Source organism: Lissotriton helveticus, assembly GCF_964261635.1.
Source record: "Lissotriton helveticus chromosome 3_1 unlocalized genomic scaffold, aLisHel1.1 SUPER_3_unloc_1, whole genome shotgun sequence".
Lineage (NCBI taxonomy): Eukaryota > Metazoa > Chordata > Amphibia > Caudata > Salamandridae > Lissotriton > Lissotriton helveticus.
Window position 1 is genome coordinate 5,211,361 of NW_027611740.1, and position 22,191 is coordinate 5,233,551.

A 22,191-nucleotide genomic window follows, 5' to 3' on the forward strand; every position below is an offset into this window, starting at 1 on the left:
CGGCTGATTTTTGACAAAAGAGATAACACCCCCCCCATTACGTCATTCTTCGGAAAGGTGAAAAAATGGTCCGTTTTCAAATGTTTTATTTTTGAACGTCAGTTCACATTTGTAGGTGGATTATTATTTCTAGAGCTAAAATTAGCATGTTTAAAGTTATTTTCATCCTTCCAGGGGCTCTAAACACAAGATTTGTGGAATGGTTAAAAGTGCATAAAAGTGGCCAATTTGCTCACTCTGAGGTCTCAAAAAGTGTTTCTTCACCCCGGGAAGTGAATTAAATACCATTTGGAGGCATTTAATGTTCAAGCAAAAACAGCTGATTTTTGACGAAAGAGATAACACCCCCCCATTACGTCATTCTTCATAAAGGTGAAAAATGGTATTTTTTCAAATGTTTTATTTTTGAATGTCAGTTCACATTTGTAGGTGGATAATTAGTTTTAGAGCTAAAATTAGCATGTTTAAAGTGATTTTCATGCTTCCAGGGGCTCTAAACACAAGATTTGTGGAATGGTTAAAAGTGCATGAAAATGGCCAATTTGCTCACTCTGAGGTCTCAAAAAGTGTTTCTTCACCCCGGGAAGTGAATTAAATACCATTTGGAGGCATTTAATGTTCAAGCAAAAACAGCTGATTTTTGACAAAAGAGATAACACCCCCCATTACGTCATTCTTCAGAAAGGTGAAAAATGGTCAGTTTTCAAATGTTTTATTTTTGAACGTCAGTTCACATTTGTAGGTGGATTATTCGTTTTAGAGCTAAAATTAGCATGTTTAAAGTGATTTTCATGCTTCCAGGGGCCCGGGAAGTGAATTAAATACCATTTGGAGGCATTTAATGTGCAAGCAAAAAACGGCTGATTTTTGACAAAAGAGATAACACCCCCCCATTACGTCATTCTTCGGAAAGGTGAAAAAATGGTCAGTTTTCAAATGTTTTATTTTTGAACGTCAGTTCACATTTGTAGGTGGATTATTATTTCTAGAGCTAAAATTAGCATGTTTAAAGTGATTTTCATCCTTCCAGGGGCTCTAAACACAAGATTTGTGGAATGGTTAAAAGTGCATAAAAGTGGCCAATTTGCTCACTCTGAGGTCTCAAAAAGTGTTTCTTTACCCCGGGAAGTGAATTAAATACCATTTGGAGGCATTTAATGTTCAAGCAAAAACAGCTGATTTTTCACAAAAGAGATAACACCCCCCCATTACGTCATGCTTCAGAAAGGTGAAAAATTGTCCGTTTTCAAATGTTTTATTTTTGAATGTCAGTTCACATTTGTAGGTGGATCATCAGTTTTAGAGCTAAAATTAGCATGTTTAAAGTGATTTTCATGCTTCCAGGGGCTTTAAACACAAGATTTGTGGAATGGTTAAAAGTGCATGAAAATGGCCAATTTGCTCACTCTGAGGTCTCAAAAAGTGTTTCTTCACCCCGGGAAGTGAATTAAATACCATTTGGAGGCATTTAATGTTCAAGCAAAAACAGCTGATTTTTGACAAAAGAGATAACACCCCCCCATTACGTCATGCTTCATAAAGGTGAAAAATTGTCCGTTTTCAAATGTTTTATTTTTGAATGTCAGTTCACATTTGTAGGTGGATTATCAGTTTTAGAACTAAAATTAGCATGTTTAAAGTGATTTTCATGCTTCCAGGGGCCCGGGAAGTGAATTAAATACCATTTGGAGGCATTTAATGTTCAAACAAAAACAGCAGATTTTTGACAAAAGAGATAACACCCCCCATTACGTCATTCTTCAGAAAGGTGAAAAATGGTCCATTTTCAAATGTTTTATTTTTGAACGTCAGTTCACATTTGTAGGTGGATTATTAGTTTTAGAGCTAAAATTAGCATGTTTAAAGTGATTTTCATGCTTCCAGGGGCTCTAAACACAAGATTTGTGGAATGGTTAAAAGTGCATGAAAATGGCCAATTTGCTCACTCTGAGGTCTCAAAAGGTGTTTCTTCACCCCGGGAAGTGAATTAAATACCATTTGGAGGCATTTAATGTTCAAGCAAAAACAGCTGATTTTTGACGAAAGAGATAACACCCCCCCATTACGTCATTCTTCAGAAAGGTGAAAAATGGTCCGTTTTCAAATGTTTTATTTTTGAACGTCAGTTCACATTTGTAGGTGGATTATTAGTTTTAGAGCTAAAATTAGCATGTTTAAAGTAATGTTCATGCTTCCAGGGGCCCGGGAAGTGAATTAAATACCATTTGGAGACATTTAATGTTCAAGCAAAAACGGCTGATTTTTTACAAAAGAGATAACACCCCCCCATTACGTCATTCTTCAGAAAGGTGAAAAAAATGGTCAGTTTTCAAATGTTTTATTTTTGAACGTCAGTTCACATTTGTAGGTGGATTATTAGTTTTAGAGCTAAACTTAGCATGTTTAAAGTGATTTTCATGCTTCCAGGGGCCGGGGAAGTGAATTAAATACCATTTGGAGGCATTTAATGTTCAAGCAAAAACAGCTGATTTTTGACAAAAGAGATAACACCCCCCCCCCATTACGTCATTCTTCAGAAAGGTGAAAAATGGTCCGTTTTCAAATGTTTTATTTTTGAACGTCAGTTCACATTTGTAGGTGGATTATTAGTTTTAGAGCTAAAATTAGCATGTTTAAAGTGATTTTCATGCTTCCAGGGGCTCTAAACACAAGATTTGTGGAATGGTTAAAAGTGCATGAAAATGGCCAATTTGCACACTCTGAGGTCTCAAAAAGTGTTTCTTCACCCCGGGAAGTGAATTAAATACCATTTGGAGGCATTTAATGTTCAAGTAAAAACAGCTTATTTTTGACAAAAGAGATAACACCCCCCCCCCATTACGTCATTCTTCAGAAAGGTGAAAAATTGTCCGTTTTCAAATGTTTTATTTTTGAACGTCAGTTCACATTTGTAGGTGGATTATTAGTTTTAGAGCTAAAATTAGCATGTTTAAAGTGATTTTCATGCTTCCAGGGGCCCGGGAAGTGAATTAAATACCATTTGGAGGCATTTAATGTTCAAGCAAAAACAGCTGATTTTTGACAAAAGAGATAACACCCCCCCATTATGTCATTCTTCAGAAAGGTGAAAAATGATCCGTTTTCAAATGTTTTATTTTTGAACGTCAGTTCACATTTGTAGGTGGATTATTAGTTTTAGAGATAAAATTAGCATGTTTAAAGTGATTTTCATGCTTCCAGGGGCTCTAACACAAGATTTGTGGAATGGTTAAAAGTGCATGAAAATGGCCAATTTGCTCACTCTGAGGTCTCAAAAAGTGTTTCTTCACCCCGGGAAGTGAATTAAATACCATTTTGAGGCATTTAATGTTCAAGCAAAAATAGCTGATTTTTGACAAAAGAGATAACACCCCCCATTACGTCATTCTTCAGAAAGGTGAAAAATGGTCCGTTTTCAAATGTTTTATTTTTGAACGTCAGTTCACATTTGTAGGTGGATTATTAGTTTTAGAGCTAAAATTAGCATGTTTAAAGTGATTTTCATGCTTCCAGGGGCCGGGGAAGTGAATTAAATACCATTTGGAGGCATTTAATGTTCCAGCAAAAACAGCTGATTTTTGACAAAAGAGATAACACCCCCCCATTACGTCATTCTTCAGAGAGGTGAAAAATGGTCCGTTTTCAAATGTTTTATTTTTGAACGTCAGATCACATTTGTAGGTGGATTATTAGTTTTAGAGCTAAAATTAGCATGTTTAAAGTGATTTTCATGCTTCCAGGGGCTCTAAACACAAGATTTGTGGAATGGTTAAAAGTGCATGAAAATGGCCAATTTGCTCACTCTGAGGTCTCAAAAAGTGTTTCTTCACCCCGGGAAGGGAATTAAATACCATTTGGAGGCATTTAATGTTCAAGCAAAAACAGCTGATTTTTGACAAAAGAGATAACACCCCCCATTACGTCATTCTTCAGAGAGGTGAAAAATGGTCCGTTTTCAAATGTTTTATTTTTGAACGTCAGTTCACATTTGTAGGTGGATTATTAGTTTTAGAGCTAAAATTAGCATGTTTAAAGTGATTTTCATGCTTCCAGGGGCCCGGTAAGTGAATTAAATACCATTTGGAGGCATTTAATGTTCAAGCAAAAACGGCTGATTTTTGACAAAAGAGATAACAACTCCTCATTACGTCATTCTTCAGAAAGGTGAAAAATGGTCCGTTTTCAAATGTTTTATTTTTGAACGTCAGTTCACATTTGTAGGTGGATTATTAGTTTTAGAGCTCAAATTAGCATGTTTAAAGTGATTTTCATGCTTCTAGGGGCCCGGTAAGTGAATTAAATACCATTTGGAGGCATTTAATGTTCAAGCAAAAACGGCTGATTTTTGACAAAAGAGATAACACCCCCCATTACGTCATTCTTCAGAAAGGTAAAAAATGGTCCGTTTTCAAATGTTTTATTTTTGAACGTCAGTTCACATTTGTAGGTGGATTATTAGTTTTAGAGCTAAAATTAGCATGTTTGAAGTGATTTTCATGCTTCCAGGGGCTCTAAACACAAGATTTGTGGAATGGTTAAAAGTGCATGAAAATGGCCAATTTGCTCACTCTGAGGTCTCAAAAAGTGTTTCTTCACCCCGGGAAGGGAATTAAATACCATTTGGAGGCATTTAATGTTCAAGCAAAAACAGCTGATTTTTGACAAAAGAGATAACACCCCCCATTACGTCATGCTTCAGAAAGGTGAAAAATTGTCCGTTTTCAAATGTTTTATTTTTGAATGTCAGTTCACATTTGTATGTGGATCATCAGTTTTAGAGCTAAAACTAGCATGTTTAAAGTGATTTTCATGCTTCCAGGGGCCCGGGAAGTGAATTAAATATCATTTGGAGGCATGTAATGTTCAAGCAAAAACAGCTGATTTTTGACAAAAGAGATAACACCCCCCCATTACGTCATTCTTCAGAAAGGTGAAAAATGGTCCGTTTTCAAATGTTTTATTTTTGAACGTCAGTTCACATTTGTAGGTGGATTATTAGTTTTAGAGCTAAAATTAGCATGTTTAAAGTGATTTTCATGCTTCCAGGGGCTCTAAACACGAGATTTGTGGAATGGTTAAAAGTGCATGAAAATGGCCAATTTGCTCACTCTGACGTCTCAAAAAGTGTTTCTTCACCCCGGGAAGTGAATTAAATACCATTTGGAGGCATTTAATGTTCAAGCAAAAACAGCTGATTTTTGACGAAAGAGATAACACCCCCCCCATTACGTCATTCTTCAGAAAGGTGAAAAATGGTCCGTTTTCAAATGTTTTATTTTTGAACGTCAGTTGACATTTGTAGGTGGATTATTAGTTTTAGAGCTAAAATTAGCATGTTTAAAGTGATTTTCATGCTTCCAGGGGCTCTAAACACAAGATTTGTGGAATGGTTAAAAGTGCATGAAAATGGCCAATTTGCTCACTCTGAGGTCTCAAAAAGTGTTTCTTCACCCCGGGAAGTGAATTAAATACCATTCGGAGGCATTTAATGTTCAAGCAAAAACAGCTGATTTTTGACGAAAGAGATAACACCCCCCCATTACGTCATTCTTCAGAAAGGTGAAAAATGGTCCGTTTTCAAATGTTTTATTTTTGAATGTCAGTTCATATTTGTAGGTGCATAATTAGTTTTAGAGCTAAAATTAGCATGTTTAAAGTGATTTTCATGCTTCCAGGGGCTCTAAACACAAGATTTGTGGAATGGTTAAAAGTGCATGAAAATGGCCAATTTGCTCACTCTGAGGTCTCAAAAAGTGTTTCTTCACCCCGGGAAGTGAATTAAATACTATTTGGAGGCATTTAATGTTCAAGCAAAAACAGCTGATTTTTGACAAAAGAGATAACACCCCCCCATTACGTCATGCTTCAGAAAGGTGAAAAATTGTACGTTTTCAAATGTTTTATTTTTGAATGTCAGTTCACATTTGTAGGTGGATCATCAGTTTTAGAGCTAAAATTAGCATGTTTAAAGTGATTTTCATGCTTCCAGGGGCACGGGCAGTGAATTAAATACCATTTGGAGGCATTTAATGTTCAAGTAAAAACAGCTGATTTTTGACAAAAGAGATAACACCCCCCCCATTACGTCATTCTTCAGAAAGGTGAAAAATGGTCCGTTTTCAAATGTTTTATTTTTGAACATCAGTTCACATTTGTAGGTGGATTATTAGTTTTACAGCTAAAATTAGCATGTTTAAAGTGATTTTCATGCTTCCAGGGGCTCTAAACACAAGATTTGTGGAATGGTTAAAAGTGCATGAAAATGGCCAATTTGCTCACTCTGAGGTCTCAAAAAGTGTTTCTTCACCCCGGGAAGTGAATTAAATACCATTTGTAGGCATTTAATGTTCAATCAAAAACAGCTGATTTTTGACAAAAGAGATAACACCCCCCCATTACGTCATTCTTCAGAAAGGTGAAAAATGGTCCGTTTTCAAATGTTTTATTTTTGAACGTCAGTTCACATTTGTAGGTGGATTATTAGTTTTAGAGCTAAAATTAGCATGTTTAAAGTGATTTTCATGCTTCCAGGGGCTCTAAACACGAGATTTGTGGAATGGTTAAAAGTGCATGAAAATGGCCAATTTGCTCACTCTGAGGTCTCAGAAAGTGTTTCTTCACCCCGGGAAGTGAATTAAATACCATTTGGAGGCATTTAATGTTCAAGCAAAAACGGCTGATTTTTGACAAAAGAGATAACACCCCCCCATTACGTCATTCTTCAGAAAGGTGAAAAATGGTCCGTTTTCAAATGTTTTATTTTTGAACGTCAGTTCACATTTGTAGGTGGATTATTAGTTTTAGAGCTAAAATTAGCATGTTTAAAGTGATTTTCATGCTTCCAGGGGCTCTAAACACAAGATTTGTGGAATGGTTAAAAGTGCATGAAAATGGCCAATTTGCTCACTCTGAGGTCTCAAAAAGTGTTTCTTCACCCCGGGAAGTGAATTAAATACCATTTGTAGGCATTTAATGTTCAATCAAAAACAGCTGATTTTTGACAAAAGAGATAACACCCCCCCATTACGTCATTCTTCAGAAAGGTGAAAAATGGTCAGTTTTCAAATGTTTTATTTTTGAACGTCAGTTCACATTTGTAGGTGGATTATTAGTTTTAGAGCTAAAATTAGCATGTTTAAAGTGATTTTCATGCTTCCAGGGGCTCTAAACACGAGATTTGTGGAATGGTTAAAAGTGCATGAAAATGGCCAATTTGCTCACTCTGACGTCTCAAAAAGTGTTTCTTCACCCCGGGAAGTGAATTAAATACCATTTGGAGGCATTTAATGTTCAAGCAAAAACAGCTGATTTTTGTCAAAAGAGATAACACCCCCCATTACGTCATTCTTCAGAAAGGTGAAAAATGGTCCGTTTTCAAATGTTTTAAATTTGAACGTCAGTTGACATTTGTAGGTGGATTATTAGTTTTAGAGCTAAAATTAGCATGTTTAAAGTGATTTTCATGCTTCCAGGGGCTCTAAACACAAGATTTGTGGAATGGTTAAAAGTGCATGAAAATGGCCAATTTGCTCACTCTCAGGTCTCAAAAAGTGTTTCTTCACCCCGGGAAGTGAATTAAATACTATTTGGAGGCATTTAATGTTCAAGCAAAAACAGCTGATTTTTGACAAAAGAGATAACACCCCCCCATTACGTCATGCTTCAGAAAGGTGAAAAATTGTACGTTTTCAAATGTTTTATTTTTGAATGTCAGTTCACATTTGTAGGTGGATCATCAGTTTTAGAGCTAAAATTAGCATGTTTAAAGTGATTTTCATGCTTCCAGGGGCCCGGGAAGTGAATTAAATACCATTTGGAGGCATTTAATGTTCCGGGCAAAAACAGCAGATTTTTGACAAAAGAGATAACACCCCCCCATTACGTCATGCTTCAGAAAGGTGAAAAATGGTCCGTTTTCAAATGTTTTATTTTTGAACGTCAGTTCACATTTGTAGGTGGATCATCAGTTTTAGAGCTAAAATTAGCATGTTGAAAGTGATTTTCATGCTTCCAGAGGCCCGGGAAGTGAATTAAATACCATTTGGAGGCATTTAATGTTCAAGCAAAAACAGCTGATTTTTGACAAAAGAGATAACACCACCCATTACGTCATGCTTCAGAAAGGTGAAAAATGGTCAGTTTTCAAATGTTTTATTTTTGAACGTCAGTTCACATTTGTAGGTGGATTATTAGTTTTAGAGCTAAAATTAGCATGTTTAAAGTGATTTTCATGATTCCAGGGGCCGGGGAAGTGAATTAAATACCATTTGGAGGCATTTAATGTTCAAGCAAAAACGGCTGATTTTTGACAAATGAGATAACACCCCCCCATTACGTCATTCTTCAGAAAGGTGAAAAATGGTCCGTTTTCAAATGTTTTATTTTTGAACGTCAGTTTACATTTGTAGGTGGATTATTAGTTTTAGAGCTAAAATTAGCATGTTTAAAGGGATTTTCATGCTTCCAGGGACTCTAAACACAAGATTTGTGGAATGGTTAAAAGTGCATGAAAATGGCCAATTTGCTCACTTTGAGGTCTCAAAAAGTGTTTCTTCACCCCGGGAAGTGAATTAAATACCATTTGGAGGCATTTAATGTTCAAGCAAAAACGGCTGATTTTTGACAAAAGAAATAACACCCCCCCCATTACGTCATTCTTCAGAAAGGTGAAAAATTGTCAGTTTTCAAATGTTTTATTTTTGAACGTCAGTTCACATTTGTAGGTGGATTATTAGTTTTAGAGCTAAAATTAGCATGTTTAAAGTGATTTTCATGCTTCCAGGGGCCGGGGAAGTGAATTAAATACCATTTGGAGGCATTTAATGTTCAACCAAAAACAGCTGATTTTTGACAAAAGATATACCACCACCCCATTACGTCATTCTTCAGAAAGGTGAAAAATGGTCCGTTTTCAAATGTTTTATTTTTGAACGTCAGTTCACATTTGTAGGTGGATTATTAGTTTTAGAGCTAAAATTAGCATGTTTAAAGTGATTTTCATGCTTCCAGGGGCTCTAAACACGAGATTTGTGGAATGGTTAAAAGTGCATGAAAATGGCCAATTTGCTCACTCTGACGTCTCAAAAAGTGTTTCTTCACCCCGGGAAGTGAATTAAATACCATTTGGAGGCATTTAATGTTCAAGCAAAAACAGCTGATTTTTGACGAAAGAGATAACACCCCCCCATTACGTCATTCTTCAGAAAGGTGAAAAATGGTCCGTTTTCAAATGTTTTATTTTTGAATGTCAGTTCACATTTGTAGGTGGATCATCAGTTTTAGAGCTAAAATTAGCATGTTTAAAGTGATCTTCATGCTTCCAGGGGCCCGGGCAGTGGATTAAATACCATTTGGAGGCATTTAATGTTCAAGTAAAAACAGCTTATTTTTGACAAAAGAGATAACACCCCCCCATTACGTCATTCTTCAGAAAGGTGAAAAATGATCCGTTTTCAAATGTTTTATTTTTGAACGTCAGTTCACATTTGTAGGTGGATTATTAGTTTTAGAGCTAAAATTAGCATGTTTAAAGTGATTTTCATGCTTCCAGGGGCCCGGGAAGTGAATTAAATACCATTTGGAGGCATTTAATGTTCAAGCAAAAACAGCTGATTTTTGACAAAAGAGATAACACCCCCCCATTATGTCATTCTTCAGAAAGGTGAAAAATGATCCGTTTTCAAATGTTTTATTTTTGAACGTCAGTTCACATTTGTAGGTGGATTATTAGTTTTAGAGCTAAAATTAGCATGTTTAAAGTGATTTTCATGCTTCCAGGGGCCGGGGAAGTGAATTAAATACCATTTGGAGGCATTTAATGTTCAAGCAAAAATAGCTGATTTTTGACAAAAGAGATAACACCCCCCATTACGTCATTCTTCAGAAAGGTGAAAAATGGTCCGTTTTCAAATGTTTTATTTTTGAACGTCAGTTCACATTTGTAGGTGGATTATTAGTTTGAGAGCTAAAATTAGCATGTTTAAAGTGATTTTCATGCTTCCAGGGGCCGGGGAAGTGAATTAAATACCATTTGGAGGCATTTAATGTTCAAGCAAAAACAGCTGATTTTTGACAAAAGAGATAACACCCCCCCATTACGTCATTCTTCAGAAAGGTGAAAAATGGTCCGTTTTCAAATGTTTTATTTTTGAACGTCAGTTCACATTTGTAGGTGGATTATTAGTTTTAGAGCTAAAATTAGCATGTTTAAAATGGTTTTCATGCTTCCAGGGGCCCGGGAAGTGAATTAAATACCATTTGGAGGCATTTAATGTTCAAGCAAAAACAGCTGATTTTTGACAAAAGAGATAACACCCCCCATTACGTCATTCTTCAGAAAGGTGAAAAATGGTCCATTTTCAAATGTTTTATTTTTGAACGTCAGTTCACATTTGTAGGTGGATTATTAGTTTTAGAGCTAAAATTAGCATGTTTAAAGTGATTTTCATGCTTCCAGGGGCTCTAAACACAAGATTTGTGGAATCGTTAAAAGTGCATGAAAATGGCCAATTTGCTCACTCTGAGGTCTCAAAAGGTGTTTCTTCACCCCGGGAAGTGAATTAAATACCATTTGGAGGCATTTAATGTTCAAGCAAAAACAGCTGATTTTTGACGAAAGAGATAACACCCCCCCATTACGTCATTCTTCAGAAAGGTGAAAAATTGTCCGTTTTCAAATGTTTTATTTTTGAATGTCAGTTCACATTTGTAGGTGGATAATTAGTTTTAGAGCTAAAATTAGCACGTTTAAAGTGATTTTCATGCTTCCAGGGGCTCTAAACACAAGATTTGTGGAATGGTTAAAAGTGCATGAAAATGGCCAATTTGCTCACTCTGAGGTCTCAAAAAGTGTTTCTTCACCCCGGGAAGTGAATTAAATACCATTTGGAGGCATTTAATGTTCAAGCAAAAACAGCTGATTTTTGACAAAAGAGATAACACCCCCCCATTACGTCATGCTTCATAAAGGTGAAAAATTGTCCGTTTTCAAATGTTTTATTTTTGAATGTCAGTTCACATTTGTAGGTGGATCATCAGTTTTAGAGCTAAAATTAGCATGTTTAAAGTGATTTTCATGCTTCCAGGGGCCCGGGAAGTGAATTAAATACCATTTGGAGGCATTTAATGTTCAAGCAAAAACAGCTGATTTTTGACAAAAGAGATAACACCCCCCCATTACGTCATTCTTCAGAAAGGTGAAAAATGGTCCGTTTTCAAATGTTTTATTTTTGAACGTCAGTTCACATTTGTAGGTGGATTATTAGTTTTAGAGCTAAAATTAGCGTGTTTAAAGTGATTTTCATGCTTCCAGGGGCCCAGGAACTGAATTAAATACCATTTGGAGGCATTTAATGTTCAAGCAAAAACGGCTGATTTTTGACAAAAGAGATAACACCCCCCATTACGTCATTCTTCAGAAAGGTGAAAAAAATGGTCCGTTTTCAAATGTTTTATTTTTGAACGTCAGTTCACATTTGTAGGTGGATTATTAGTTTTAGAGCTAAAATTAGCATGTTTAAAGTGATTTTCATGCTTCCAGGGGCCGGGGAAGTGAATTAAATACCATTTGGAGGCATTTAATGTTCAAGCAAAAACAGCTGATTTTTGACAAAAGAGATAACACCCCCCCATTACGTCATTCTTCAGAAAGGTGAAAAATGGTCCGTTTTCAAATGTTTTATTTTTGAACGTCAGTTCACATTTGTAGGTGGATTATTAGTTTTAGAGCTAAAATTAGCATGTTTAAAGTAATGTTCATGCTTCCAGGGGCCCGGGAAGTGAATTAAATACCATTTGGAGGCATTTAATGTTCAAGCAAAAACGGCTGATTTTTTACAAAAGAGATAACACCCCCCCATTACGTCATTCTTCAGAAAGGTGAAAAAAATGGTCCGTTTTCAAATGTTTTATTTTTGAACGTCAGTTCACATTTGTAGGTGGATTATTAGTTTTAGAGCTAAACTTAGCATGTTTAAAGTGATTTTCATGCTTCCAGGGGCCGGGGAAGTGAATTAAATACCATTTGGAGGCATTTAATGTTCAAGCAAAAACAGCTGATTTTTGACAAAAGAGATAACACCCCCCCCATTACGTCATTCTTCAGAAAGGTGAAAAATGGTCCGTTTTCAAATGTTTTATTTTTGAACGTCAGTTCACATTTGTAGGTGGATTATTAGTTTTAGAGCTAAAATTAGCATGTTTAAAGTGATTTTCATGCTTCCAGGGGCTCTAAACACAAGATTTGTGGAATGGTTAAAAGTGCATGAAAATGGCCAATTTGCTCACTCTGAGGTCTCAAAAAGTGTTTCTTCACCCCAGGAAGTGAATTAAATACCATTTGGAGGCATTTAATGTTCAAGCAAAAACAGCTGATTTTTGACAAAAGAGGTAACACCCCCCATTACGTCATGCTTCATAAAGGTGAAAAATTGTCTGTTTTCAAATGTTTTATTTTTGAATGTCAGTACACATTTGTAGGTGGATCATCAGTTTTAGAGCTAAAATTAGCATGTTTAAAGTGATTTTCATGCTTCCAGGGGCCCGGGAAGTGAATTAAATACCATTTGGAGGCATTTAATGTTCAAGCAAAAACAGCTGATTTTTGACAAAAGAGATAACACCCCCCATTACGTCATTCTTTAGAAAGGTGAAAAATGGTCCATTTTCAAATGTTTTATTTTTGAACGTCAGTTCACATTTGTAGGTGGATTATTAGTTTTAGAGCTAAAATTAGCATGTTTAAAGTGATTTTCATGCTTCCAGGGGCCCGGGAAGTGAATTAAATACCATTTGGAGGCATTTAATGTGCAAGCAAAAACGGCTGATTTTTGACAAAAGAGATAACACCCCCCCCATTACGTCATTCTTCGGAAAGGTGAAAAAATGGTCCGTTTTCAAATGTTTTATTTTTGAACGTCAGTTCACATTTGTAGGTGGATTATTATTTCTAGAGCTAAAATTAGCATGTTTAAAGTTATTTTCATCCTTCCAGGGGCTCTAAACACAAGATTTGTGGAATGGTTAAAAGTGCATAAAAGTGGCCAATTTGCTCACTCTGAGGTCTCAAAAAGTGTTTCTTCACCCCGGGAAGTGAATTAAATACCATTTGGAGGCATTTAATGTTCAAGCAAAAACAGCTGATTTTTGACGAAAGAGATAACACCCCCCCATTACGTCATTCTTCAGAAAGGTGAAAAATGGTACGTTTTCAAATGTTTTATTTTTGAATGTCAGTTCACATTTGTAGGTGGATAATTAGTTTTAGAGCTAAAATTAGCATGTTTAAAGTGATTTTCATGCTTCCAGGGGCTCTAAACACAAGATTTGTGGAATGGTTAAAAGTGCATGAAAATGGCCAATTTGCTCACTCTGAGGTCTCAAAAAGTGTTTCTTCACCCCGGGAAGTGAATTAAATACCATTTGGAGGCATTTAATGTTCAAGCAAAAACAGCTGATTTTTGACAAAAGAGATAACACCCCCCATTACGTCATTCTTCAGAAAGGTGAAAAATGGTCAGTTTTCAAATGTTTTATTTTTGAACGTCAGTTCACATTTGTAGGTGGATTATTAGTTTTAGAGCTAAAATTAGCATGTTTAAAGTGATTTTCATGCTTCCAGGGGCCCGGGAAGTGAATTAAATACCATTTGGAGGCATTTAATGTGCAAGCAAAAAACGGCTGATTTTTGACAAAAGAGATAACACCCCCCCATTACGTCATTCTTCGGAAAGGTGAAAAAATGGTCAGTTTTCAAATGTTTTATTTTTGAACGTCAGTTCACATTTGTAGGTGGATTATTATTTCTAGAGCTAAAATTAGCATGTTTAAAGTGATTTTCATCCTTCCAGGGTCTCTAAACACAAGATTTGTGGAATGGTTAAAAGTGCATAAAAGTGGCCAATTTGCTCACTCTGAGGTCTCAAAAAGTGTTTCTTTACCCCGGGAAGTGAATTAAATACCATTTGGAGGCATTTAATGTTCAAGCAAAAACAGCTGATTTTTCACAAAAGAGATAACACCCCCCCATTACGTCATGCTTCAGAAAGGTGAAAAATTGTCCGTTTTCAAATGTTTTATTTTTGAATGTCAGTTCACATTTGTAGGTGGATCATCAGTTTTAGAGCTAAAATTAGCATGTTTAAAGTGATTTTCATGCTTCCAGGGGCTTTAAACACAAGATTTGTGGAATGGTTAAAAGTGCATGAAAATGGCCAATTTGCTCACTCTGAGGTCTCAAAAAGTGTTTCTTCACCCCGGGAAGTGAATTAAATACCATTTGGAGGCATTTAATGTTCAAGCAAAAACAGCTGATTTTTGACAAAAGAGATAACACCCCCCCATTACGTCATGCTTCATAAAGGTGAAAAATTGTCCGTTTTCAAATGTTTTATTTTTGAATGTCAGTTCACATTTGTAGGTGGATTATCAGTTTTAGAACTAAAATTAGCATGTTTAAAGTGATTTTCATGCTTCCAGGGGCCCGGGAAGTGAATTAAATACCATTTGGAGGCATTTAATGTTCAAGCAAAAACAGCAGATTTTTGACAAAAGAGATAACACCCCCCATTACGTCATTCTTCAGAAAGGTGAAAAATGGTCCATTTTCAAATGTTTTATTTTTGAACGTCAGTTCACATTTGTAGGTGGATTATTAGTTTTAGAGCTAAAATTAGCATGTTTAAAGTGATTTTCATGCTTCCAGGGGCTCTAAACACAAGATTTGTGGAATGGTTAAAAGTGCATGAAAATGGCCAATTTGCTCACTCTGAGGTCTCAAAAGGTGTTTCTTCACCCCGGGAAGTGAATTAAATACCATTTGGAGGCATTTAATGTTCAAGCAAAAACAGCTGATTTTTGACGAAAGAGATAACACCCCCCCAGTACGTCATTCTTCAGAAAGGTGAAAAATGGTCCGTTTTCAAATGTTTTATTTTTGAACGTCAGTTCACATTTGTAGGTGGATTATTAGTTTTAGAGCTAAAATTAGCATGTTTAAAGTAATGTTCATGCTTCCAGGGGCCCGGGAAGTGAATTAAATACCATTTGGAGACATTTAATGTTCAAGCAAAAACGGCTGATTTTTTACAAAAGAGATAACACCCCCCCATTACGTCATTCTTCAGAAAGGTGAAAAAAATGGTCAGTTTTCAAATGTTTTATTTTTGAACGTCAGTTCACATTTGTAGGTGGATTATTAGTTTTAGAGCTAAACTTAGCATGTTTAAAGTGATTTTCATGCTTCCAGGGGCCGGGGAAGTGAATTAAATACCATTTGGAGGCATTTAATGTTCAAGCAAAAACAGCTGATTTTTGACAAAAGAGATAACACCCCCCCCCATTACGTCATTCTTCAGAAAGGTGAAAAATGGTCCGTTTTCAAATGTTTTATTTTTGAACGTCAGTTCACATTTGTAGGTGGATTATTAGTTTTAGAGCTAAAATTAGCATGTTTAAAGTGATTTTCATGCTTCCAGGGGCTCTAAACACAAGATTTGTGGAATGGTTAAAAGTGCATGAAAATGGCCAATTTGCTCACTCTGAGGTCTCAAAAAGTGTTTCTTCACCCCGGGAAGTGAATTAAATACCATTTGGAGGCATTTAATGTTCAAGCAAAAACAGCTGATTTTTGACAAAAGAGATAACACCCCCCATTACGTCATTCTTCAGAAAGGTGAAAAATGGTCAGTTTTCAAATGTTTTATTTTTGAACGTCAGTTCACATTTGTAGGTGGATTATTAGTTTTAGAGCTAAAATTAGCATGTTTAAAGTGATTTTCATGCTTCCAGGGGCCCGGGAAGTGAATTAAATACCATTTGGAGGCATTTAATGTGCAAGCAAAAAACGGCTGATTTTTGACAAAAGAGATAACACCCCCCCATTACGTCATTCTTCGGAAAGGTGAAAAAATGGTCAGTTTTCAAATGTTTTATTTTTGAACGTCAGTTCACATTTGTAGGTGGATTATTATTTCTAGAGCTAAAATTAGCATGTTTAAAGTGATTTTCATCCTTCCAGGGGCTCTAAACACAAGATTTGTGGAATGGTTAAAAGTGCATAAAAGTGGCCAATTTGCTCACTCTGAGGTCTCAAAAAGTGTTTCTTTACCCCGGGAAGTGAATTAAATACCATTTGGAGGCATTTAATGTTCAAGCAAAAACAGCTGATTTTTCACAAAAGAGATAACACCCCCCCATTACGTCATGCTTCAGAAAGGTGAAAAATTGTCCGTTTTCAAATGTTTTATTTTTGAATGTCAGTTCACATTTGTAGGTGGATCATCAGTTTTAGAGCTAAAATTAGCATGTTTAAAGTGATTTTCATGCTTCCAGGGGCTTTAAACACAAGATTTGTGGAATGGTTAAAAGTGCATGAAAATGGCCAATTTGCTCACTCTGAGGTCTCAAAAAGTGTTTCTTCACCCCGGGAAGTGAATTAAATACCATTTGGAGGCATTTAATGTTCAAGCAAAAACAGGTGATTTTTGACAAAAGAGATAACACCCCCCCATTACGTCATGCTTCATAAAGGTGAAAAATTGTCCGTTTTCAAATGTTTTATTTTTGAATGTCAGTTCACATTTGTAGGTGGATTATCAGTTTTAGAACTAAAATTAGCATGTTTAAAGTGATTTTCATGCTTCCAGGGGCCCGGGAAGTGAATTAAATACCATTTGGAGGCATTTAATGTTCAAGCAAAAACAGCAGATTTTTGACAAAAGAGATAACACCCCCCATTACGTCATTCTTCAGAAAGGTGAAAAATGGTCCATTTTCAAATGTTTTATTTTTGAACGTCAGTTCACATTTGTAGGTGGATTATTAGTTTTAGAGCTAAAATTAGCATGTTTAAAGTGATTTTCATGCTTCCAGGGGCTCTAAACACAAGATTTGTGGAATGGTTAAAAGTGCATGAAAATGGCCAATTTGCTCACTCTGAGGTCTCAAAAGGTGTTTCTTCACCCCGGGAAGTGAATTAAATACCATTTGGAGGCATTTAATGTTCAAGCAAAAACAGCTGATTTTTGACGAAAGAGATAACACCCCCCCATTACGTCATTCTTCAGAAAGGTGAAAAATGGTCCGTTTTCAAATGTTTTATTTTTGAACGTCAGTTCACATTTGTAGGTGGATTATTAGTTTTAGAGCTAAAATTAGCATGTTTAAAGTAATGTTCATGCTTCCAGGGGCCCGGGAAGTGAATTAAATACCATTTGGAGACATTTAATGTTCAAGCAAAAACGGCTGATTTTTTACAAAAGAGATAACACCCCCCCATTACGTCATTCTTCAGAAAGGTGAAAAAAATGGTCAGTTTTCAAATGTTTTATTTTTGAACGTCAGTTCACATTTGTAGGTGGATTATTAGTTTTAGAGCTAAACTTAGCATGTTTAAAGTGATTTTCATGCTTCCAGGGGCCGGGGAAGTGAATTAAATACCATTTGGAGGCATTTAATGTTCAAGCAAAAACAGCTGATTTTTGACAAAAGAGATAACACCCCCCCCCATTACGTCATTCTTCAGAAAGGTGAAAAATGGTCCGTTTTCAAATGTTTTATTTTTGAACGTCAGTTCACATTTGTAGGTGGATTATTAGTTTTAGAGCTAAAATTAGCATGTTTAAAGTGATTTTCATGCTTCCAGGGGCTCTAAACACAAGATTTGTGGAATGGTTAAAAGTGCATAAAAGTGGCCAATTTGCTCACTCTGAGGTCTCAAAAAGTGTTTCTTTACCCCGGGAAGTGAATTAAATACCATTTGGAGGCATTTAATGTTCAAGCAAAAACAGCTGATTTTTCACAAAAGAGATAACACCCCCCCATTACGTCATGCTTCAGAAAGGTGAAAAATTGTCCGTTTTCAAATGTTTTATTTTTGAATGTCAGTTCACATTTGTAGGTGGATCATCAGTTTTAGAGCTAAAATTAGCATGTTTAAAGTGATTTTCATGCTTCCAGGGGCTTTAAACACAAGATTTGTGGAATGGTTAAAAGTGCATGAAAATGGCCAATTTGCTCACTCTGAGGTCTCAAAAAGTGTTTCTTCACCCCGGGAAGTGAATTAAATACCATTTGGAGGCATTTAATGTTCAAGCAAAAACAGCTGATTTTTGACAAAAGAGATAACACCCCCCCATTACGTCATGCTTCATAAAGGTGAAAAATTGTCCGTTTTCAAATGTTTTATTTTTGAATGTCAGTTCACATTTGTAGGTGGATTATCAGTTTTAGAACTAAAATTAGCATGTTTAAAGTGATTTTCATGCTTCCAGGGGCCCGGGAAGTGAATTAAATACCATTTGGAGGCATTTAATGTTCAAGCAAAAACAGCAGATTTTTGACAAAAGAGATAACACCCCCCATTACGTCATTCTTCAGAAAGGTGAAAAATGGTCCATTTTCAAATGTTTTATTTTTGAACGTCAGTTCACATTTGTAGGTGGATTATTAGTTTTAGAGCTAAAATTAGCATGTTTAAAGTGATTTTCATGCTTCCAGGGGCTCTAAACACAAGATTTGTGGAATGGTTAAAAGTGCATGAAAATGGCCAATTTGCTCACTCTGAGGTCTCAAAAGGTGTTTCTTCACCCCGGGAAGTGAATTAAATACCATTTGGAGGCATTTAATGTTCAAGCAAAAACAGCTGATTTTTGACGAAAGAGATAACACCCCCCCATTACGTCATTCTTCAGAAAGGTGAAAAATGGTCCGTTTTCAAATGTTTTATTTTTGAACGTCAGTTCACATTTGTAGGTGGATTATTAGTTTTAGAGCTAAAATTAGCATGTTTAAAGTAATGTTCATGCTTCCAGGGGCCCGGGAAGTGAATTAAATACCATTTGGAGACATTTAATGTTCAAGCAAAAACGGCTGATTTTTTACAAAAGAGATAACACCCCCCCATTACGTCATTCTTCAGAAAGGTGAAAAAAATGGTCAGTTTTCAAATGTTTTATTTTTGAACGTCAGTTCACATTTGTAGGTGGATTATTAGTTTTAGAGCTAAACTTAGCATGTTTAAAGTGATTTTCATGCTTCCAGGGGCCGGGGAAGTGAATTAAATACCATTTGGAGGCATTTAATGTTCAAGCAAAAACAGCTGATTTTTGACAAAAGAGATAACACCCCCCCCCATTACGTCATTCTTCAGAAAGGTGAAAAATGGTCCGTTTTCAAATGTTTTATTTTTGAACGTCAGTTCACATTTGTAGGTGGATTATTAGTTTTAGAGCTAAAATTAGCATGTTTAAAGTGATTTTCATGCTTCCAGGGGCTCTAAACACAAGATTTGTGGAATGGTTAAAAGTGCATGAAAATGGCCAATTTGCACACTCTGAGGTCTCAAAAAGTGTTTCTTCACCCCGGGAAGTGAATTAAATACCATTTGGAGGCATTTAATGTTCAAGTAAAAACAGCTTATTTTTGACAAAAGAGATAACACCCCCCCCCCATTACGTCATTCTTCAGAAAGGTGAAAAATTGTCCGTTTTCAAATGTTTTATTTTTGAACGTCAGTTCACATTTGTAGGTGGATTATTAGTTTTAGAGCTAAAATTAGCATGTTTAAAGTGATTTTCATGCTTCCAGGGGCCCGGGAAGTGAATTAAATACCATTTGGAGGCATTTAATGTTCAAGCAAAAACAGCTGATTTTTGACAAAAGAGATAACACCCCCCCATTATGTCATTCTTCAGAAAGGTGAAAAATGATCCGTTTTCAAATGTTTTATTTTTGAACGTCAGTTCACATTTGTAGGTGGATTATTAGTTTTAGAGATAAAATTAGCATGTTTAAAGTGATTTTCATGCTTCCAGGGGCTCTAACACAAGATTTGTGGAATGGTTAAAAGTGCATGAAAATGGCCAATTTGCTCACTCTGAGGTCTCAAAAAGTGTTTCTTCACCCCGGGAAGTGAATTAAATACCATTTTGAGGCATTTAATGTTCAAGCAAAAATAGCTGATTTTTGACAAAAGAGATAACACCCCCCATTACGTCATTCTTCAGAAAGGTGAAAAATGGTCCGTTTTCAAATGTTTTATTTTTGAACGTCAGTTCACATTTGTAGGTGGATTATTAGTTTTAGAGCTAAAATTAGCATGTTTAAAGTGATTTTCATGCTTCCAGGGGCCGGGGAAGTGAATTAAATACCATTTGGAGGCATTTAATGTTCCAGCAAAAACAGCTGATTTTTGACAAAAGAGATAACACCCCCCCATTACGTCATTCTTCAGAAAGGTGAAAAATGGTCCGTTTTCAAATGTTTTATTTTTGAACGTCAGTTCACATTTGTAGGTGGATTATTAGTTTTAGAGCTAAAATTAGCATGTTTAAAGTGATTTTCATGCTTCCAGGGGCCCGGGAAGTGAATTAAATACCATTTGGAGGCATTTAATGTTCAAGCAAAAACAGCTGATTTTTGACAAAAGAGATAACACCCCCCATTACGTCATTCTTCAGAAAGGTGAAAAATGGTCCATTTTCAAATGTTTTATTTTTGAACGTCAGTTCACATTTGTAGGTGGATTATTAGTTTTAGAGCTAAAATTAGCATGTTTAAAGTGATTTTCATGCTTCCAGGGGCTCTAAACACAAGATTTGTGGAATGGTTAAAAGTGCATGAAAATGGCCAATTTGCTCACTCTGAGGTCTCAAAAGGTGTTTCTTCACCCCGGGAAGTGAATTAAATACCATTTGGAGGCATTTAATGTTCAAGCAAAAACAGCTGATTTTTGACGAAAGAGATAACACTCCCCCATTACGTCATTCTTCAGAAAGGTGAAAAATTGTCCGTTTTCAAATGTTTTATTTTTGAATGTCAGTTCACATTTGTAGGTGGATAATTAGTTTTAGAGCTAAAATTAGCACGTTTAAAGTGATTTTCATGCTTCCAGGGGCTCTAAACACAAGATTTGTGGAATGGTTAAAAGTGCATGAAAATGGCCAATTTGCTCACTCTGAGGTCTCAAAAAGTGTTTCTTCACCCCGGGAAGTGAATTAAATACCATTTGGAGGCATTTAATGTTCAAGCAAAAACAGCTGATTTTTGACAAAAGAGATAACACCCCCCCATTACGTCATGCTTCATAAAGGTGAAAAATTGTCCGTTTTCAAATGTTTTATTTTTGAATGTCAGTTCACATTTGTAGGGGGATCATCAGTTTTAGAGCTAAAATTAGCATGTTTAAAGTGATTTTCATGCTTCCAGGGGCCCGGGAAGTGAATTAAATACCATTTGGAGGCATTTAATGTTCAAGCAAAAACAGCTGATTTTTGACAAAAGAGATAACACCCCCCCATTACGTCATTCTTCAGAAAGGTGAAAAATGGTCCGTTTTCAAATGTTTTATTTTTGAACGTCAGTTCACATTTGTAGGTGGATTATTAGTTTTAGAGCTAAAATTAGCATGTTTAAAGTGATTTTCATGCTTCCAGGGGCCCAGGAACTGAATTAAATACCATTTGGAGGCATTTAATGTTCAAGCAAAAACGGCTGATTTTTGACAAAAGAGATAACACCCCCCCATTACGTCATTCTTCAGAAAGGTGAAAAAAATGGTCCGTTTTCAAATGTTTTATTTTTGAACGTCAGTTCACATTTGTAGGTGGATTATTAGTTTTAGAGCTAAAATTAGCATGTTTAAAGTGATTTTCATGCTTCCAGGGGCCGGGGAAGTGAATTAAATACCATTTGGAGGCATTTAATGTTCAAGCAAAAACAGCTGATTTTTGACAAAAGAGATAACACCCCCCCATTACGTCATTCTTCAGAAAGGTGAAAAATGGTCCGTTTTCAAATGTTTTATTTTTGAACGTCAGTTCACATTTGTAGGTGGATTATTAGTTTTAGAGCTAAAATTAGCATGTTTAAAGTAATGTTCATGCTTCCAGGGGCCCGGGAAGTGAATTAAATACCATTTGGAGGCATTTAATGTTCAAGCAAAAACGGCTGATTTTTTACAAAAGAGATAACACCCCCCCATTACGTCATTCTTCAGAAAGGTGAAAAAAATGGTCCGTTTTCAAATGTTTTATTTTTGAACGTCAGTTCACATTTGTAGGTGGATTATTAGTTTTAGAGCTAAACTTAGCATGTTTAAAGTGATTTTCATGCTTCCAGGGGCCGGGGAAGTGAATTAAATACCATTTGGAGGCATTTAATGTTCAAGCAAAAACAGCTGATTTTTGACAAAAG